This window comes from Helianthus annuus, chromosome 1 (assembly GCF_002127325.2).
Source record: "Helianthus annuus cultivar XRQ/B chromosome 1, HanXRQr2.0-SUNRISE, whole genome shotgun sequence".
Classification (NCBI taxonomy): Eukaryota; Viridiplantae; Streptophyta; class Magnoliopsida; order Asterales; family Asteraceae; genus Helianthus; species Helianthus annuus.
Window position 1 is genome coordinate 121,336,723 of NC_035433.2, and position 19,957 is coordinate 121,356,679.

At 35.5% G+C, this 19,957-nt stretch overlaps 1 long non-coding RNA gene across 1 annotated transcript; it reads left to right on the forward strand.

The window, feature by feature from the left end:
- The first annotated feature begins 796 nt into the window (after window positions 1–796).
- Window positions 797–6,284, forward strand: LOC118479656. Its single transcript, XR_004859818.1, has 3 exons — window positions 797–1,815; window positions 2,745–2,832; window positions 6,192–6,284. It is a non-coding gene; the product is annotated as an uncharacterized LOC118479656 (long non-coding RNA).
- The last annotated feature ends 13,673 nt before the right edge of the window (window positions 6,285–19,957 follow it).

The window sequence follows — 19,957 nt, forward strand, 5'->3', positions numbered from 1 at the left end:
AACAAACTCAGCTGAGCCATTAGATTCTTATTGATACAAAATGTCCTTTCACTCACGTAATCTGGATAAGTCTTGACTTGATTACGCGGTCATTCACTTTGGTATTATTCGGACTTACCTGAGAATAACACAACTCTGAGGAGATAACATAGACTAAATTTCGAGGACGAAATTTCTGCAACAGGGGGAGAATGTGACAACCGGGGATTAACGCCTCTTAATTACGTGATTAACGAACATTTAAGGCGATAATAAGTAGTGTTTAAGGCACGAATTAACTTAATTAGGCGTTTGGTATGCCTAGGAACGCTGATCGGACGTTACAGTGCGCTTATGGGGATTTTCGTGAAATCTACTGAACGATACACGGTAACGAACTGACACCGTACAAAATACTGACAACGCCGTCGACTACGAAGTTTATACATACAACATATACTTACGGAATTCATTTTGCTAAAATATTATGATTTCAAACAACACAAACCGCAAACGCGAACGAAAAACGCGCAAACAACGACAACCGACCGCATCTTATGTGATTTAATACCAAAATTATAATTTATGACGTTTTTTTTAGCTCGGGTTTTATAACGGGTCTCGTAGGCATTACGGGCCACGTAAACACGAGGATTGGGCTTGTGGGCCTTGGGCCCAAGCCTAAAGCCCACTATAAAACCTAAGTATATATGGGTAGTGATACCCTAATTTTATTCATTTTAAACCTCAGCTCACCAAACACGCCTACCATCAGATTTCCTCTGCTTCTTCTCTTTCACTTCTAATTAGAAACCCTAACACACATTACTCTCACCCTCTTAATCTATACATAAACAGACACACAGACAACACCCTAGCCGACACCCCCTTTCTCTTCTCTTGCTCAATCGCCGGCGACCAGGAGCCGGTCACCGGTGCCGGCCGTCGCACACCCCCCCCCGATTGACAACGCGGAGCACCACCACCACTATCCGGTGGTGGTGCGGTGACGAAAACAAGCAGACAGACACAGAGAGATGGAAACGAGAGATAGAGAGGGAGATCAGAGAAGATCGGAGGACGAGAAGAGGGGCCGGCGGAGCCGGTGTCGAGCTCCGGCGGCGGCAGCAGCGGTCACGAGACAGAAACTCCGGTGAGCGATGTCCAGTTATTCATTTTTTTCCCCTCTTCTTTCTCTCTTTATCTGGTCCGACCCATTGTTTCAACAGGTTTCGGTTGTGCTTTTCGGTGAATAATGATGAGGTACATGTTCGGGTGATGGTTTTACTCCCGGGTCAGATTTGGGCTGCGGGTCAGTCATGGTTCGGGTCACGGTTCGGGATTTTGTTCAATTTTGGTTCGGCTTTGTAGTAAATCGGGTCAGATTTGAGGTTCACAGACTTGATTCAAGTCTCGGGTCAACCACGGGTCAACCAGGGGTCACGCAGTTCAGATTTCGGGCTCGGGTTTTGGCTCGGGCGTGGTGCAACTCGGGTCGGTTCGTGTCAAGAAGTCAGCAGCAGTTCGGTTCGTGACTCGGGTTTTGGGACAAATTTGCACCTCGGTCAGTCGGTTCAACTCAGATCTGGGGTTCGAGTAGTCACATCAGCAGGATCGGGTCACGGTTCACGTCAGTTATGTTTCGGGTTCACATCGGGTCCGATTCGGTTTGAGTTTCGGTTCAACAGTCAAACGGGTTTTGGTTCGAGATCGATCAAGCTCAGATCGGGTTCAACACGTTCAGCAACTCAGTCAACACCCGAGTCAACTCGGTCAACAGCGAGTCAACCCAGTCAAAATGGTCAAACTTGGTCAACGGTAGTCAGTCAAGACCCGGTAAAGTTTTAACGATGCGTTAGACTTTATATATGGATTCGTTAGATTTTTTTTAGTCTACGCGAACCGAGCTTGAACCGTCGTACTCTAGTTTACTTATTTTAGTGGTCGTTATATTTTGCGAAAGATATATATAATTGTGATTTGTTTAATGTTGAGTTTTGACAAAATATGACGACTTTTATTGTCGGGTTATTCGAAAAACAGAGGAAACTCTGCCCGATTGTCGTAAAAATCCGACACTTATCGAAGATTAGAGTATTTCTTTTAAGGATAAAAATAAAGCATATTTATTTTGGCGACATTTCACGAGTTATAAAAACGAGATACTAATTAACGAAATTCGATCCTATGACAAAACAAATATAATTGTTTATATTTATTTCAACCGTCGCACATTCGTATACTCATACAAAACAAATATAACCGTTTATATTTATTACAAATGACGTTAGTCCGTAAGCTTTTATAAAGGTAGATATAATTTTCTATATTCATTTTTTTTTAAAACGTCGATAATTCGAAACTTTGAATACTTATATAAAATAAATATGATGTTTATATTTATTTCAAATGTCGGGACTTCGAATATTGTCATAAAAATTATTCGTTACAAACGTCTAAACCGAACACGGCACATATCGCTGTCTCTCTACGTATTTCTATGTACAATGACTAATACGACTTCATTAATATAGCTATGTCTATACATGTATATATAAACATATACATACTACACCCTTCGGGAACTAATTTATTTCGCGACTTAGTTTTATCCTGATCATGAACGGGATCAAATAACCATAGATTGGTTATTCTAAGTCCGAAATAATAACACCCTAGAATCGTTTAGTTAACGATTCGGTAGAGCTCGGACACGTAGTTTAACTATGTCGTTTATTTAGAAACTTATAAATATTCCTTCGTAGGAATGTCGTAATTGCACGCTAGCGAGTTCATGTTCTTGGAACGACATCACGCAATCATACTAAGCTAGCTTTGCACAGGAATGTCAAGGTGAGTTCATAACCCCCACTTTTTACTGTTTTTTTTTTTACATTTTTATAAATGTTTTCGGGGGTGGAAAGACATGCAAGTTTTTGCAAAAGAAAACACTATTTCGATGAACGAAAACACATCTTTATAAACCATGTTGCAAATGAATTTCAACGAACTCGAAAGGTTTACGAAAGGTTTATACTAAACATACCGGTTTTACAAAACAAACGCGTATTTTCGCAAACATGCATGATTTTCATGACTAGTGACGAGAATGTCCTAGTTACAACAACGGAACTGGGTTGGCCTGCGTACGAAAAACGAGACAACTCAGTGAGATCATGTCCCCCTTTTCTTTCAACGTTACGGTTTACAACTTTCAGGGGGAAATACATGTCAAACTTAGGTATGATTAAGTTATGGAATGAACTCTTAGATCATGTGAGCATAGGCTGTAACTGAGGTGCCATTAATCCTTTTGAGGACCAAGGAACAAAGGTTAGATCTAATGGGTACGGGCGAGCCCCACTCACGGTCCATGGGTGACCACTTAGAGTGCTGTTGTGTCCCAGTCGAGGTTATTCGACACTAAAAATTGCCTACGCGGGTTGAGTACCTCCTATGTCGTCGCATATATTAATGTCCTCGCGAAACATTAATGATCAACATGTTCATAGACGCTTTACATACCAACTTACAACACTATAACTTTCAAATGTTTTAATATTCATTTGACGCAAACTCATAATACATGTATTTACAAACTTTGATAATGTTTTCAACTTATGTACAAGTAAGAGGACGAGTTGGTCCTGCTTACAAAGACTCTCGTGGGCTAGACTCACAACTTTCATATATCATGCCGAGAAAATGATTTTTCTATATTTTCTCAACAACTTTTAAACCGGTTATCAAAAAGATTTATTTTAAATCTTTTCAAAACAAACTATGAACTCGCTCAACTTTATGTTGACTTTTTCGCATGTTCTTTCTCAGGTTTTATTTTCAAAGCCATGGAACGGTTGGAATAGGAGAACCCACGCGATTTCGAGTACTTAGCGGGCGTTCATTGTTTAGAAGTCTTAGCTTTTTGCTTCCGCTGTGCAATGAAGATACCAGTCCAGTCACGCCAGTCTCTGATATTTCGGGGTGTGACAGATTGGTATCAGAGCTATAGGTTTCAGCGAATTAGGTTTCTGTAGAGATACCTAGGCTTTAACCTCACTTTTCCTGGGAACTTAGATTGTTAAGTCTTTGAGCACATACAGAACGCCTAGGACTCGAATATGGGTTCCAACCGTTGCCAAAAACAATGAGTCCACAATTTTGGTTTTAAACAAACACAAGAGTTGTGTTGATACACAGTTCACGAAACAGATTCATTCCTTAAGGAAAACTTTGAGAGTTTGGGATAACATGCAATTAGAACCTTTGTAAAGCTTATGTCAAAACTCATTAAAGGTCCTCACTTAGAAACCGTGACTAACAACTCGAGCAAACACCATTATATTATGCCTTCTATGCTATTTCACTTACCCGAGCAGGTAACCTACGTGGAACGAAACGCTAGTGCGCGAATATACGTGAAACTTAAACTATACGTCAGCGGACGTCGAAGTACATCACACATGACTTTCGAGGCAAGGCCTTGGGAAAACATAAACGGACACGACAACAATGATGCTAATCCTGTGAGCGAGAGAAACAACAACCGGAATGCGGTACTTTGCCACGTGATCCTGCAAGTGACACGAATCATGCTGAGGTACGTTAAAACAAGATTTCACAATGATCCATACTTAGTCTGAAGAGACTCATAGTTGTTGGCGCTGCAAAAGAAGTCACACGTCTTCGCATTCCCCCTATTTCATTTATGGCGATTACACTATGTTCGACATTGCATGGTAAGGTCAACTAACAGAGGGTTATCACGCGAAATTCCAGGTAAACGTCCGTAAATTTCTTTTTGTTGAAATTCCGACTTTTGCATAAATTGAGTAGATTTTTGCATTTCTCCTCCCCCTAATGATCATTGCATCACGAAAATTTTCTTTAATAATAGCGAATACTCATTTGCTTCATTCTTGACGAATTCATATGTTACACATGCGTTTGTTACGCATGTGGCTTCACTTGAAATGGTTGCATTATCAAGTTCAAATATTATTTCGTTATACTCGCTCCTTGCATTGTGATCTTGATGAACCGCATTATTGCATGATGTTGACTCTTTGATATCGAGTCAACGAAACTTGTTGAAACTCCTTTCTTTTCAAGCCATATACATGGTTTTCGTTGTAACCATTTCGAAATTTTCTGGTTGATACATGCATCCATTGTTGGACTTTGTTTAAACCAAGTTCAATTGTTTGAACTTGCTCGTATTATACATTCAATTCAGGGTTCCATATGATGGATTGAGGCTATCATATTTGAAATACTCCCAACAAGCACTTCAGTTGCTTTGAACCATAACATGCTTGTTTGGTCTTCGACTTCGTTGAATTGTTTCCTTGATCACGATCACCTTGTGGTGACGTACTCACAAATTTGAAGCTTGCGCTAATCTCGTTTGCACACATCATGCACGGATTTAGTTATTTATTATTTGTTTATTTGTATTAAATCCGTTTCGCTGAATTATCATATTAAAGCAGTCTTAATACAATTGTGTATTAAGATAATGGTACACAAGTTCATGTCATATCTCGGTGTACCTCTTAACGATTCTTTCAACATTGATCGAACATTTTGTGATATTCATTGATTTTCATCTTCGATCGAAAACACTATTTAGTTGTTGTTTCCTTATCAATTGAAAATCTCATGATGTTTGCTTGGAACAAACATTCACATTTACTTCGTTGAACCTTCCATCTGATTTCAAACACGGTGAACTTGCTTGATCACCATTATTATTGAATTGTTTCAATCACAACGACACCTTGTGGTGTCGGAACGAACTTGTAGCTTGGGCTAATCATGATTGAGCGTTTTATGCAAAACACTGTGATGCCTGTTCAGTCACCGCTATTGTTGAATCATTTCATTCACTACGACACCTTATGGCGTCAGTATAAACTTGTAGCTTGTGCTAATCACGATCAGTCGTTCATGCGAAACTATATGTGCTTTTCGTTTGACTCGTCGTTTAAATGGTCTTAATGCAACTATTTATTGAGATGATGATACACCAGGTTCGTTTGACTCGTCGTTTAAATGGTCTTAATGCAACTATTTATCAAATAACCATAGATTGGTTATTCTAAGTCCGAAATAATAACACCCTAGAATCGTTTAGTTAACGATTCGGTAGAGCTCGGACACGTAGTTTAACTATGTCGTTTATTTAGAAACTTATAAATATTCCTTCGTAGGAATGTCGTAATTGCACGCTAGCGAGTTCATGTTCTTGGAACGACATCACGCAATCATACTAAGCTAGCTTTGCACAGGAATGTCAAGGTGAGTTCATAACCCCCACTTTTTACTGTTTTTTTTTTACATTTTTATAAATGTTTTCGGGGGTGGAAAGACATGCAAGTTTTTGCAAAAGAAAACACTATTTCGATGAACGAAAACACATCTTTATAAACCATGTTGCAAATGAATTTCAACGAACTCGAAAGGTTTACGAAAGGTTTATACTAAACATACCGGTTTTACAAAACAAACGCGTATTTTCGCAAACATGCATGATTTTCATGACTAGTGACGAGAATGTCCTAGTTACAACAACGGAACTGGGTTGGCCTGCGTACGAAAAACGAGACAACTCAGTGAGATCATGTCCCCCTTTTCTTTCAACGTTACGGTTTACAACTTTCAGGGGGAAATACATGTCAAACTTAGGTATGATTAAGTTATGGAATGAACTCTTAGATCATGTGAGCATAGGCTGTAACTGAGGTGCCATTAATCCTTTTGAGGACCAAGGAACAAAGGTTAGATCTAATGGGTACGGGCGAGCCCCACTCACGGTCCATGGGTGACCACTTAGAGTGCTGTTGTGTCCCAGTCGAGGTTATTCGACACTAAAAATTGCCTACGCGGGTTGAGTACCTCCTATGTCGTCGCATATATTAATGTCCTCGCGAAACATTAATGATCAACATGTTCATAGACGCTTTACATACCAACTTACAACACTATAACTTTCAAATGTTTTAATATTCATTTGACGCAAACTCATAATACATGTATTTACAAACTTTGATAATGTTTTCAACTTATGTACAAGTAAGAGGACGAGTTGGTCCTGCTTACAAAGACTCTCGTGGGCTAGACTCACAACTTTCATATATCATGCCGAGAAAATGATTTTTCTATATTTTCTCAACAACTTTTAAACCGGTTATCAAAAAGATTTATTTTAAATCTTTTCAAAACAAACTATGAACTCGCTCAACTTTATGTTGACTTTTTCGCATGTTCTTTCTCAGGTTTTATTTTCAAAGCCATGGAACGGTTGGAATAGGAGAACCCACGCGATTTCGAGTACTTAGCGGGCGTTCATTGTTTAGAAGTCTTAGCTTTTTGCTTCCGCTGTGCAATGAAGATACCAGTCCAGTCACGCCAGTCTCTGATATTTCGGGGTGTGACAGAACTGGAGCTCATACACTACGTAGAAGGCTCAGCTGTGGCGCCTGGGTTCCAAGTCCTGCAATAAAAACAATAGGAGCGTTAGTCAGAAGTTTCACCACGGCCCCGTGCTCAGATGAACACGGCCCGTGGTCGGAGTTACAGTGATTGTTTACCGGATCCCTGTTACTGGAGAGCTCGACACGACCCCATGCTGCACCAACACGGCCCCGTGCTAAACTCTCTGTAACTCGGAAAATAAAAACTGCCAGTAACAATGCTGGGCACGGCCTGTGTCCGACCAGGCACGACCCTGTGCTGCAGTCTGCAGAAGCTGAAAATTTAAGAAAAATCCTAAAAAAACAGAAAAATAATTAAAACGATTAGGCCGTTGATTCCTAACTTTCTTAAAATCCTTGTGTCCCCGGCGACGGCGCCAAAAACTTGATGCGTGTCAAGTGTGATATATTTTCTTATGTATATTTTTAGCCCTTTTTAACACTTTAGTCAAGTTTTAAATTTATAAAACTCGATATTCTACTAACACTAAACACACATATGGGCAAGTGCACCCATCGTGAGCGTAGTATAGCGTTGGTAAGATACCGAGTTCGTCCAAGGACACAAGAGTTTTTAGTACCGGTTTATCCTCAACGTCTAATTAAATCAAAAGTTTGGAAAAATGTTTTAAACATGAAAATAAAAACTAAAAATGCTGAAAATAAAAAAATAAAATAAAAATAGATAGACAAGATGAATCACTTGGATCCGACTCGCCTTTAGTGTAACCTTTGATGTTTTCCGCACTTTTGCACTTTTTAAGAGATTATCTTAGTTATAGTAGTAGACCCCTTTTTGAAGGTAACGTTACCCTCAACCCGGTAGTTTGAGTCAGCAAGGATACAATCCTAAAGGATTGGATTATTGAAAGATAATTAATTAAGTTATTAATGCGTAATGTGGTAGGCCCCTCTTTTGAAGGTGGCGTTACCCTCAGCTAAGTGGTTTGAGTCAGCAGGGATACAATCCTAAGTAGCCGGGTTAATGTATTAATAGTAGTTTACATATGACGCATATGACGTGTCAAGTGTGATATATTTTCTTATGTATATTTTTAGCCCTTTTTAACACTTTAGTCAAGTTTTAAATTTATAAAACTCGATATTCTACTAACACTAAACACACATATGGGCAAGTGCACCCATCGTGAGCGTAGTATAGCGTTGGTAAGATACCGAGTTCGTCCAAGGACACAAGAGTTTTTAGTACCGGTTTATCCTCAACGTCTAATTAAATCAAAAGTTTGGAAAAATGTTTTAAACATGAAAATAAAAACTAAAAATGCTGAAAATAAAAAAATAAAATAAAAATAGATAGACAAGATGAATCACTTGGATCCGACTCGCCTTTAGTGTAACCTTTGATGTTTTCCGCACTTTTGCACTTTTTAAGAGATTATCTTAGTTATAGTAGTAGACCCCTTTTTGAAGGTAACGTTACCCTCAACCCGGTAGTTTGAGTCAGCAAGGATACAATCCTAAAGGATTGGATTATTGAAAGATAATTAATTAAGTTATTAATGCGTAATGTGGTAGGCCCCTCTTTTGAAGGTGGCGTTACCCTCAGCTAAGTGGTTTGAGTCAGCAGGGATACAATCCTAAGTAGCCGGGTTAATGTATTAATAGTAGTTTACATATGACGCATATGACGGGATCAAGCCATTCGCACCCCCGCCATCCAATACCAGTGGGTATTGAAGGAGGTCCTAGTAAGCTTGACCCAGGTCCCTGGAGGATCTATACACTGAACAAGGCAAGAACCTTACCGAACCATTCCCTTAACCCCCGACCAGGTAGCCAACATATCTGTATATAGACCGTAGAGATATGAATGGTGTAAATCTTTTATTTTATATAGACAGTAAAATAACGCCAAGACACAACGGACAAATGATAAGGAAATTTCACCTTCAACATAAGAAACTAGTTATTAAAGTCATTAATACAAAACCAAATAAAAAGTGCGAAAAGATTAACAAAACAAAAGTATTACACTAAATGTTTGTCTTCACCAAGTGATGTAAGAGACTTAGGCAAACATGGCCTTTGATTGTCAAGAACTCTTACTATCAATCTTGGATCCCAAGACTACTACACACACTCTATGATGGATGATGGATGATGGTGGTGGATGTGGGTGTTGTGATGGTGGTGGAGTGTGGGTGAAGTGGGAGAGAGGTGGTTTGCCAAGGGATGCATTTGAAGTGAACCAAGCACCTCTATTTATAGCCTGCACAGAAGCCCGGACACGGCCCCGTGTCCATCCACTTTCTCTTTCTTCATTAATTGCAGTTTGTCAGCATTAGTTGACCACGCCCATGTGTCCGCTAGGCACGGCCCCGTGTGCAGAAGCGTATCCGTACTATCAAAATTTGCTTGGATTCTGCGAGTCTTAGCGTTGACCACGGCCGTGTGAAGCTGGGCACGCCCCCGTGTTGGGAAATAGAAGCTTCTACAACTTTGTCTTTTCTGCAGACACTTGGGCATGCCCCCGTGTCCGCTGGGCACGAGGCGTGTTCAACCTTCTGATGTCTTGTTTTCGCTTGGGAAGATGCTGTCGAGGGGTTGGGCATGCCACGTTTATTCCTTTTCTTGTATTTATGTTAGATTTAGCTGTATTTTTGCTTCTTTTGTCCATTTGAGATCATTTAATCCTGAAAATACAAAAGGAAGACAAAAGCACACTTTTTCCAACATTAGTACTAAAAAGGGTTAGTTTTATGGCTCATTTGATGTAATTTATATGTTGCATTTTACACACATCAGTATGATACCTACGATGACTCGAGCTTTGGTCACACTTGACATAAAAAAATGTGTGGCAAAAGACATATTGTCACACTTTTTGTGTGGCTGTATCCTTATTTTGGCGTAGTGCCTTGGAAAACAATTCAAAATGTATAAATATTTTAATAGAATACATTTTTTTATAAAAATTCTAAAAATGTATATTTTAAATAATTTCTTATTTAATTCACATAATAGTCTAGTTTATTTGAAAAAAAAATAACTTTTTATAGATAGAATATTTGTACAATTACTTGAAAATTTTTAGAGTTAGATAGAATATATATATATATATATATATATATATATATATATATATATATGTAAATATAAAATGCTTAAATGGTAAATGATAAAATACTCTCAAACGCTCTTTATTGACTAAAATGGTGTACAAATACAATGAAAAATAAATTAGATGACAAATGCAATGGTAGAATTTCATGGTTGTTACACTTCTCAACTTAGGTGTTCCTAGAAGCTTTGCTTCTCTAATTGGCCCATCAACCCCAATGGTGTAATGTTATTTTTTTTGTTAACCTTAGCAACTTACATTTACTACAAAGATATGATGAACTTAATGAGGCATTCAGATGAGGCATTCAGAATCTCTTGTCTTTCACCATTCAGAACAACATGAATAATTAGTCTAAAATCCCACCAAAAACAATTATCTTACATCCGAATCGGATATCAGAATTGATAGAAGTATCCATATTGAAAATGCCATTCATAGTTCTATCCAAAACTTCAATTGCATGTTTATGGAGCATTGGTGCTTCGTCCCATATAATCAACTTGGTCTCGTGAAATAAATTAGCTACATCACTATCTGATTTTTTATGACAAACTTAATCTTGAATAAAATTCAAAGGAATATGAAACCTGGAGTGTGCCATCCTGCCACAGGTCAATAAAAACGATGCAATTCCACTGGAGGCAACAATTAATAAGATTTGAACTTTTGATCTTATTGTTGCCAACAATGTTTTCCATAAAAGGTTTACCGGTTCCACCATAGACGACGTAAATGAAAAAAACACCTCCTTCGTTACCGTCCACTACTACTTTCATTATTTCCTCGAATACTGACCGATATTCATTTGTTAACAAATTCAAATGATTATCATATTTGTTTCCCATATTTGTTATGTCGTAAGCACGCTCCTTGTGAATCAAACTATTGTCTAAATAGTTAAAGAGTCATCATTTGGGTACGACATAATTGTAAATCTTCGTAGTATTGACTTATTACGAGCTAAAAGATTTTCAAATTTGCACAAAACATAGTTTTTAATTTGCTCGTCTCGAAGTGATAAACCTATACAATGTGCAAAAAAATTATGAAAATAATTTAATGAAAGAAAAGATAAAACAAAGGGTTAACTTTGTACAATAGTAACCAAGTTTCAAGAGTGTTCTAATTAGGTCACTCATAATTTTTTTTGTTCCAATTAGGTCATTCAAGTTTCATTTGATGTTTCAACCCTAGATATTTTACCTAAATAGAAAGTCATCCATCCTACATGGCATTTATTTAGGTTTTTTATTTAAAAAATTTGTTGACATGGCACATAAATGCCAAATGGGTTAGAAAAAAATGCAAAATAGATTTAAAAAATTTAAAAAATTGTAGAAAAGTTAAAAAAAATGGGAAAAAAAATTAAAAAATGTGATTTTTTTTTTCAAAATCTCTAAAAAGTTATCAAAATTTTTATAAAATCGTGACAAATAGTTAGATGTCAATAAATTTTTAATGAAAGAAAGTAATAATTACTCCTACACCAAAAGCATTTAAATTATAGTCATAAAAGAAACATAAACAACTGACCATAAATAAATGCCATGTAAGACTATAACTTGCTATTCAGGTAAAATATCTAGCATTAGAACACCAAAATAAAGTAGAATGATCTAATTGGAACAATAAATTTTATCAGTGACCTAATTGGAACACTCCTAAAACTTCACCAAAAAAAATTACTAAAATTTAATAATAAATTTAATTTCATTTATATTTACATGAATACAAATGTAACAATTTTATTTTTTTCACATAATAAAAAATATACATTGAGCATCACGTATTTTTCGGTATCTGTAGATAACGTAATCTGACATGCATTTTTTTCATTCTCTATTGTATGATTTTATATACAAGTTGTTACTTATTGTATATGATAAATAAATAAATATAGAAATCAAATGATGATGTTTATTCTTAAATAAGTTTTTATTTTTTTTCAACACAATTTAATTGTGTAAGGCTCAACACCATCCTTCTAAACCGAAAAAAAAAAACATGTCTGATTTATAACCTTGTTTAAGAAAAAGAGGCCTAATTCAGCCGATTAATTTACTTCATCTTAATTTATCGTTTCTTTAATTGTAACTAGTAGTTCGTTTGAATTTTTTATCAAAACCAGCCGCTGGAAGAGTGACTTGTATAAACAAGTGATCAAATATAACAAATATATCACAATTTTGAAAGAAAAAAAACGAAGCAAAAATATGTTGAAAAACTAGCCTAGTAGCAAAACAATACGAGAAGAGAAAAGGACTCATATATCACTAATAGGTATTTTACAATATAATTATAACAGTTCGGTAACAAGTAAAGAAAAACACTCTAATCTACTATAATTTATACCTTATTTAACATAATATATTAAAGAGTAAATTGCCAAAATCCTCCCTGAGGTTTGGCCATCTTTGTGTGTTCATCCAAAACGACTTTTTGTGCAATGCAGTACTTCAGTTTTGAGAATTTTTGCCAATTCATCCAAACGTCTGACGAGGTCAAAAAGCACCGTTAACGAGGTTAAAAACTAGCCTCGTTGGCAAAGTCTTTAAAGACCTGAGTTGAGAAGGGGGAGGTCTTGGTTTTAAGTCTCATAGATAATGGGGATTAAAAGAAATTAGTCGTTCAAAAAAAATCAAACCTCGAACCATTTATTACCCACGTAATTCTCCAACTCATCATCTTCTACATCTAATCTTAACGTCTCAAACAATATTTAAACAACATTTCAACTATGAACCCTCGAGATCCAAACAACTTGCTTTTCCAAACCCTTCAATCCAACGAAAACAACTTGTTCTACCGAAACCAAACGCCGAAAAAAGATCCACAACACAAACCCAAACAACCTCTTTATTAACAACTTCTTCAACAAAAATGATGTTTATCGTCCTACGCTTGAAATAGACATATTCAACAAAAACCAATACATGCAAGAAATAATTCTGGAAACCCAACCGACAGCCGAAATGGTTCGACAAACACAACCAACCACCTCAAAAAGAAAACACAAAGAAACTGGATGCCAAACCCGTCAAAAAACAACTGAAAGGTGCTCGGTAGAAGAGCTTGCATTGCAAGGTGATTGGCTTGATGTGTCCGAGCATCCGAAGATGAGTAAAATTATTTTTAGTAATGTTTATATTTTACTTATATTCATTTTTTGTAATGTTTATATTTTTTAGATTTTATTTCATACTTATATTTTTTTTACCAATTTTTATTATTTTTTTGTATTAGGAGATAGTTAAAAGGGAAAAAATTGGAAGCCCGTTTGTGATAGATTTATACCGCAACGGGACGAGAAAACTGTAATACTGACAACATATTGGACAAATTGAGAGACATACGTGGAAAGGTTGGACACTTTAACCCTTTTTTTAATCGCCTTTCTAATAGAAGTGCAAGAGGAAGTTGTACAAGTATTGTAAACAGTTGGATAAAATGTTAATATTTTAATGAAAACAATACATTTAAATAAAAAGATTTATAATTAGCTAATAGTTAAAAATAAATATGGTTACATACTTTAGAGGAAAAAGTAAATGGGTCTTTCTACTTATGTGGCAATGAAGTATCAGTCATTTTTTTCACTTTTTGGTGAACCTATAACACATGCTCTCATGTATGAATCAGCCCTATGGTGAGACTAGTCGGGAACACTTCATTGAATGACGAGTTCTTGCGTGTTAACTTTTATGCAGGTAGTGTGATGCTCCCTCTCCTTACAAGACGTTTTGGGGCGGTGTGCATAGTCTATATAGTTTTGATGCATGTGATAGTTCATACTATCGTGACAAAGTTATGGTAAAGAGTTGTGTTGTATGTATAGCGTACAACAATGTGAGTCTTTATTTGTTACCTAGTTGCTATTTATGATTTAAACTATAACTCACTTAGCATAACTGGCTTTTAATATGTACATCAGGTTAGGTTAGTTGGACAAAGCAGAAACTAGCGCATCGCGAAGATTCGTGAAACACAATTGGCATCCACGTCTCTATTTGGTTTTTATGCTAAAGACAATGTTTTAGTCCAAATTTAGATTGTAAAGACATTATTGTTACTTTCCACTATGTATGGACTGAAATTGTTATTATCTTGAACTAACTGTTAAAGAGTAAATCTAACAGCCGAAACCCTAAGGATTGGGGCGTTTCAAACTGATTTAAAGATACTTTAACTATAGTCTAAATTATGTAGTTATATTTGAAGTAGAAGTTAAATAGGATTACATTTCGTAGTTCAATGTTTTCTTGTTTTCCAAGTTGTTTACCTATATAAAAGGGTTGTTAGGGTTACTGATTATTGCATTATAATTTCTTCTATTACAATAACAAATAGAGTCAAACAGGTTTGCTCAAGTTGTGTGTTTGACAATCGCTTGGTAATTCAACACAAACTAGTACGTGTTTATTCGGTTCACTTACATGCCAAGTTTAAATTCTAGTAGAAACAAATTGTGTCTATGTTGTAAAAAGTGTTTCAAATATTTTGAAGAAAACTAGTTTTTCAACAACATCTGATACAATTTAAGAAGTTAACTAAAATTTATATAACTAACTACACATTTTATGTTTGATATGGTCGTGATTTGAAAAGTTTCTTGGTGTTTCCACACTTCAAACATTGGCTACGAAGGCAATAAGAATTTTCTCGTCACTCGTAAACAAAGAAGTTTTTAGCCTTTATATGTTAAATAAAACATAGTTTATGGGCAGAATGGAACTTCGATTTCTCCCATTCAAAAAGCTTTTTTTGAACCAAAAACCCATTCCACCCCGACCACCTCCTCTGTATTTATTTGTGTTAAGAAATATGATATGAAGATCGAACAAACAAACACAAGAAATAGCGACAAAACCAGGTGACAAAATCTTATTAAACTAACCCAAAATAGTTACCCCCCAAGAACCTTTGTAAGATCTGTAAAAATACAAAAATACAGAAATCTCTTGATGATCGTGAATACAACCACAAGATCAGTCTCTCTGAAATACAGATGAGAGATGATCACAATCTTCAACAGAACAACAAACCCTAACGACTAATACAGAGAGAGAGAGAGTGAAAGTGATAATGAAAAGGGGAGAATGACTGAAATCTCAGTCAACAACCCTTTTATACAAGCATCTTCATAAGTTACATCCAGGTCCAAAAGTATGAAGCAAGATGATCGTGAACCTTGAGAAGTATAACATTCCCCCTTCATTCATATGGTTTAAAAAAATCAACCAATCCAAACTTTTCACAAAAATGTTCATGCTGAGTGACACTAAAACCTTTTGTAAATACATCAGGTAGTTGACTTTCAGAGTCAACTTTTTCTGTACTTATAAAACCAATAGACACTTTTGGGGCGGTGTGCATAGTCTATATAGTTTTGATGCATGTGATAGTTCATACTATCGTGATAAAGTTATGGTAAAGAGTTGTGTTGTATGTATAGCGTACAACAACGTGAGTCTTTATTTGTGACCTAGTTGGTATTTATGATTTAAACTATAACTCACTTAGCATAACTGGCTTTTAATATGTACATCAGGTTAGGTTAGTTGGACAAAGGAGAAACTAGCGCATGGCGAAGATTCCGAAAGCACAATTGGCGTCCACGTCTCTTTTTGGTTTTTATGCTAAAGACAATGTTTTAGTCTAAATTTGGATTGCAAAGACATTATTGTTACTTTCCACTATGTAAGGACTAAAATTGTTATTATCTTGAACTAACTGTCAAACAGTAAATCTAACAGCCGAAACCCTAAGGATTGGGGCGTTTCAAACTGATCTAAAGATACTTTAACTATAGTCTTAATTATGGAGTTATATTTGATGTAGAAGTTGAATAGGATTATATTGCGTAGTTCAATGTTTTCTTGTTTTCCAAGTTGTTTACCTATATAAAAGGGTTGTTAGAGTTACTGATTATTGCATTATAATTTCTTCTATTACAATAACAAATAGAGTCAAACAAGTTTGCTCAAGTTTTGTGTTTGACAATCGCTTGGTAATTCAACACAAACTTGTACGTGTTTATTCGGTTCACTTACATGCCAAGTTTAAATTCTAGTAGAAACAAATTGTATCTATGTTGTAAAAAGTGTATCAAATATTTTGAAGAAAACTAGTTTTCAACAACATCTGATACAATTTAAGAAGTTAACTAAAATTTATATAACTAATTACACATTTTATGTTTGATATGGTCGTGATTTGAAAAGTTTCTTGGTGTTTCCACACTTCAAACATTGGCTACGAAGGCAATAAGAATTTTCTCGTCACTCGTAAACAAACAAGTTTTTAACCTTTATATGTTAAATAAAACATAGTTTATGGGCAGAATGGAACTTCTTTGTCTTCCATTCAAAAAAACTTTTTTGAACCAAAAAACCATTCCATCCCGACCACCTCCTCTGTATTTATTTGTGTTAAGAAACATGATATGAAGATCGAACAAACAAACACAAGAAATAGCGACAAAACCAGGAGACAAAATCTTATTAAACTAACCCAAAATAGTTACCCCCCAAGAACCTTTGTAAGATCTGTAAAAATACAGAAATCTCTTGATGTTCGTGAATACAACCACAAGATCAGTCTATCTGAAATACAGATGAGAGATGATCACAATCTTCAACAAAACAACAAACCCTAACGACTAATACAAAGAGAGAGTGAAAGTGATAATGAAAAGGGGAGAATGACTGAAATCTCAGTCAACAACCCTTTTATACAAGTATCTTCATAAGTTACATCCAGGTCCAAAAGTATGAAGCAAGATGATCACGAACCTTGAGAAGTTTAACATTCCCCCTTCATTCATATGGTTTAAACAAATCAACCAATCCAAACTTTTCACAAAAGATGTTCATGCTGAGTGACACTAAAACCTTTTGTAAATACAACAGCTAGTTGACTTTCAGAGTCAACTTTTTCTATACTTATAAAACCAATAGACACTTTTGGGGCGGTGTGCATAGTCTATATAGTTTTGATGCATGTGATAGTTCATACCATCGTGATAAAGTTATGGTAAAGAGTTGTGTTGTATGTATAGCGTACAACAATGTGAGTCTTTATTTGTGACCTAGTTTCTATTTGTGATTTGAACTATAACTCACTTAGCATAACTGGCTTTTAATATGTACATCAGGTTAGGTTAGTTGGACAAAGTAGAAACTAGCGCATGGCGATGATTCCGAAAGCACAATTGGCATCCACGTCTCTATTTGGTTTTTATGCTAAAGACAATGTTTTAGTCTAAATTTGGATTGTAAAGACATTATTGTTACTTTCCACTATATATGGACTGAAATTGTTATTATCTTGAACTAACTGTCAAAGAGTAAATCTTACAGCCGAAACCCTAAGGATTGGGGAGTTTCAAACTGATCTAAAGATACATTAACTATAGTCTTAATTATGTAGTTATATTTGATGTAGAAGTTGAATAGGATTATATTGCGTAGTTCAATGTTTTCTTGTGTTCCAAGTTGTTTACCTATATAAAAGGTTGTTAGAGTTACTGATTATTGCATTATAATTTCTTCTATTACAATAACAAATAGAGTCAAACAAGTTTGCTCAAGTTGTGTGTTTGATAATCGCTTGGTAATTCAACACAAACTAGTACGTGTTTATTCGGTTCACTTACATGCCAAGTTTAAATTCTAGTAGAAACAAATTGTATCTATGTTGTAAAAAGTGTTTCAAATATTTTGAAGAAAACTAGTTTTTCAACAACATCTGATATAATTCAAGAAGTTAACTAAAATTATATATAACTAATTACGCATTTTATGTTTGATATGGTCGTGATTTGAAAAGTTTCTTGGTGTTTCCACACTTCAAACATTGGCTACAAAGGCAATAAGAATTTTCTCGTCACTCGTAAACAAAGAAGTTTTTAACCTTTATATGTTAAATAAAACATAATTTATGGGCATAATGGAACTTCAATTTCTCCCATTCAAAAAACTTTTTTGAACCAAAAAGCCATTCCATCCCGACCACCTCCTCTGTATTTATTTGTGTAAGAAACATGATATGAAGATCGAACAAACAAACACAAGAAATAGCGACAAAGCCAGGTGACAAAATCTTATTAAACCAACCCAAAATAGTTACCCCCCAAGAACCTTTGTAAGATCTGTAAAAATACAAAAAATACAGAAATCTCTTGATGATCGTGAATACAACCACAAGATCAATCTCTCTGAAATACAGATGAGAGATTATCACAATCTTCATCAGAACAACAAACCCTAACGACTAATACAGAGAGAGAATGAAAGTGATAATGAAAAGGGGAGAATGACTGAAATATCAGTCAACAACCCTTTTATACAAGCATCTTCATAAGTTACATCCAGGTCCAAAAGTATGAAGCAAGATGATCGCGAACCTTGAGAAGTTTAACATTCCCCCTTCACTCATATGGTTTAAACAAATCAACCAATCCTAACTTTTCACAAAAATGTTCATGCTGAGTGACACTAAAACCTTTTATAAATACATCAGCTAGTTAACTTTCAGAGTCAACTTTTTCTGTACTTATAAAACCAATAGACACTTTTTCCCTCAAAAAATACAAATCAATTTCAAAGTGTTTAATCCTTTCGTGAAAACAGGATTGGCTGCTATGGAAATAGCAGCATTATTATCACAAAAAAGTTTTATTGGCAACTTATAATCGACTTTTAACTCTTTTGGAACATTTACAATCCACATAAAAGTTCACAAGCAGCTGAACACGTAGCACGGTATTCAGCCTCCCCAGTTGACCTAGAAACAGTACTCTGTTTCTTACATTTCCATGACACTAAATTTTCACCAAACAAGACACAGAAGCCAGTAACTGATTTTCTGGTTATTAAATACTTTGCCCAATTTGAATCAACATAAGACAATTCATAATTAACACTCTTTTTGAACAAAAGACCTCTACATGGGCTTGATTTTAAATATCTTAACAACCTTAAAGCAACTATAAGATAAACCTCTAAGGGACTATGCATGAACTGACTCATATACTGAACAACATAATATCAGGCCGTATTAAGGACAAATATATCAATTTGCCTATCAGTTTCTGATAACTAGTAACATTATTCAACTTTTCTATACAAACCTCAGTTTTTGAGTTACTAACATGACTCAGTTCGATAGGAGTATTGACAGGTTTACACCCTAGGTATCCAAACTCATTCAATACTTCCAAACAGTATTTTATCTGACTCAAACACACCCCAGTTGTATTATACAACACTTCCAGACCCAGAAAATATTTAAGTGTTCCTATATCTTTAATTTGAAATGTATCACTTAGCAAAGCTTTTACCTTAGCAATTTCTTTGTTATCATTGCCAGTAATCACAATATCATCTACATAAACTAACAGAATAATAAACACAGATTC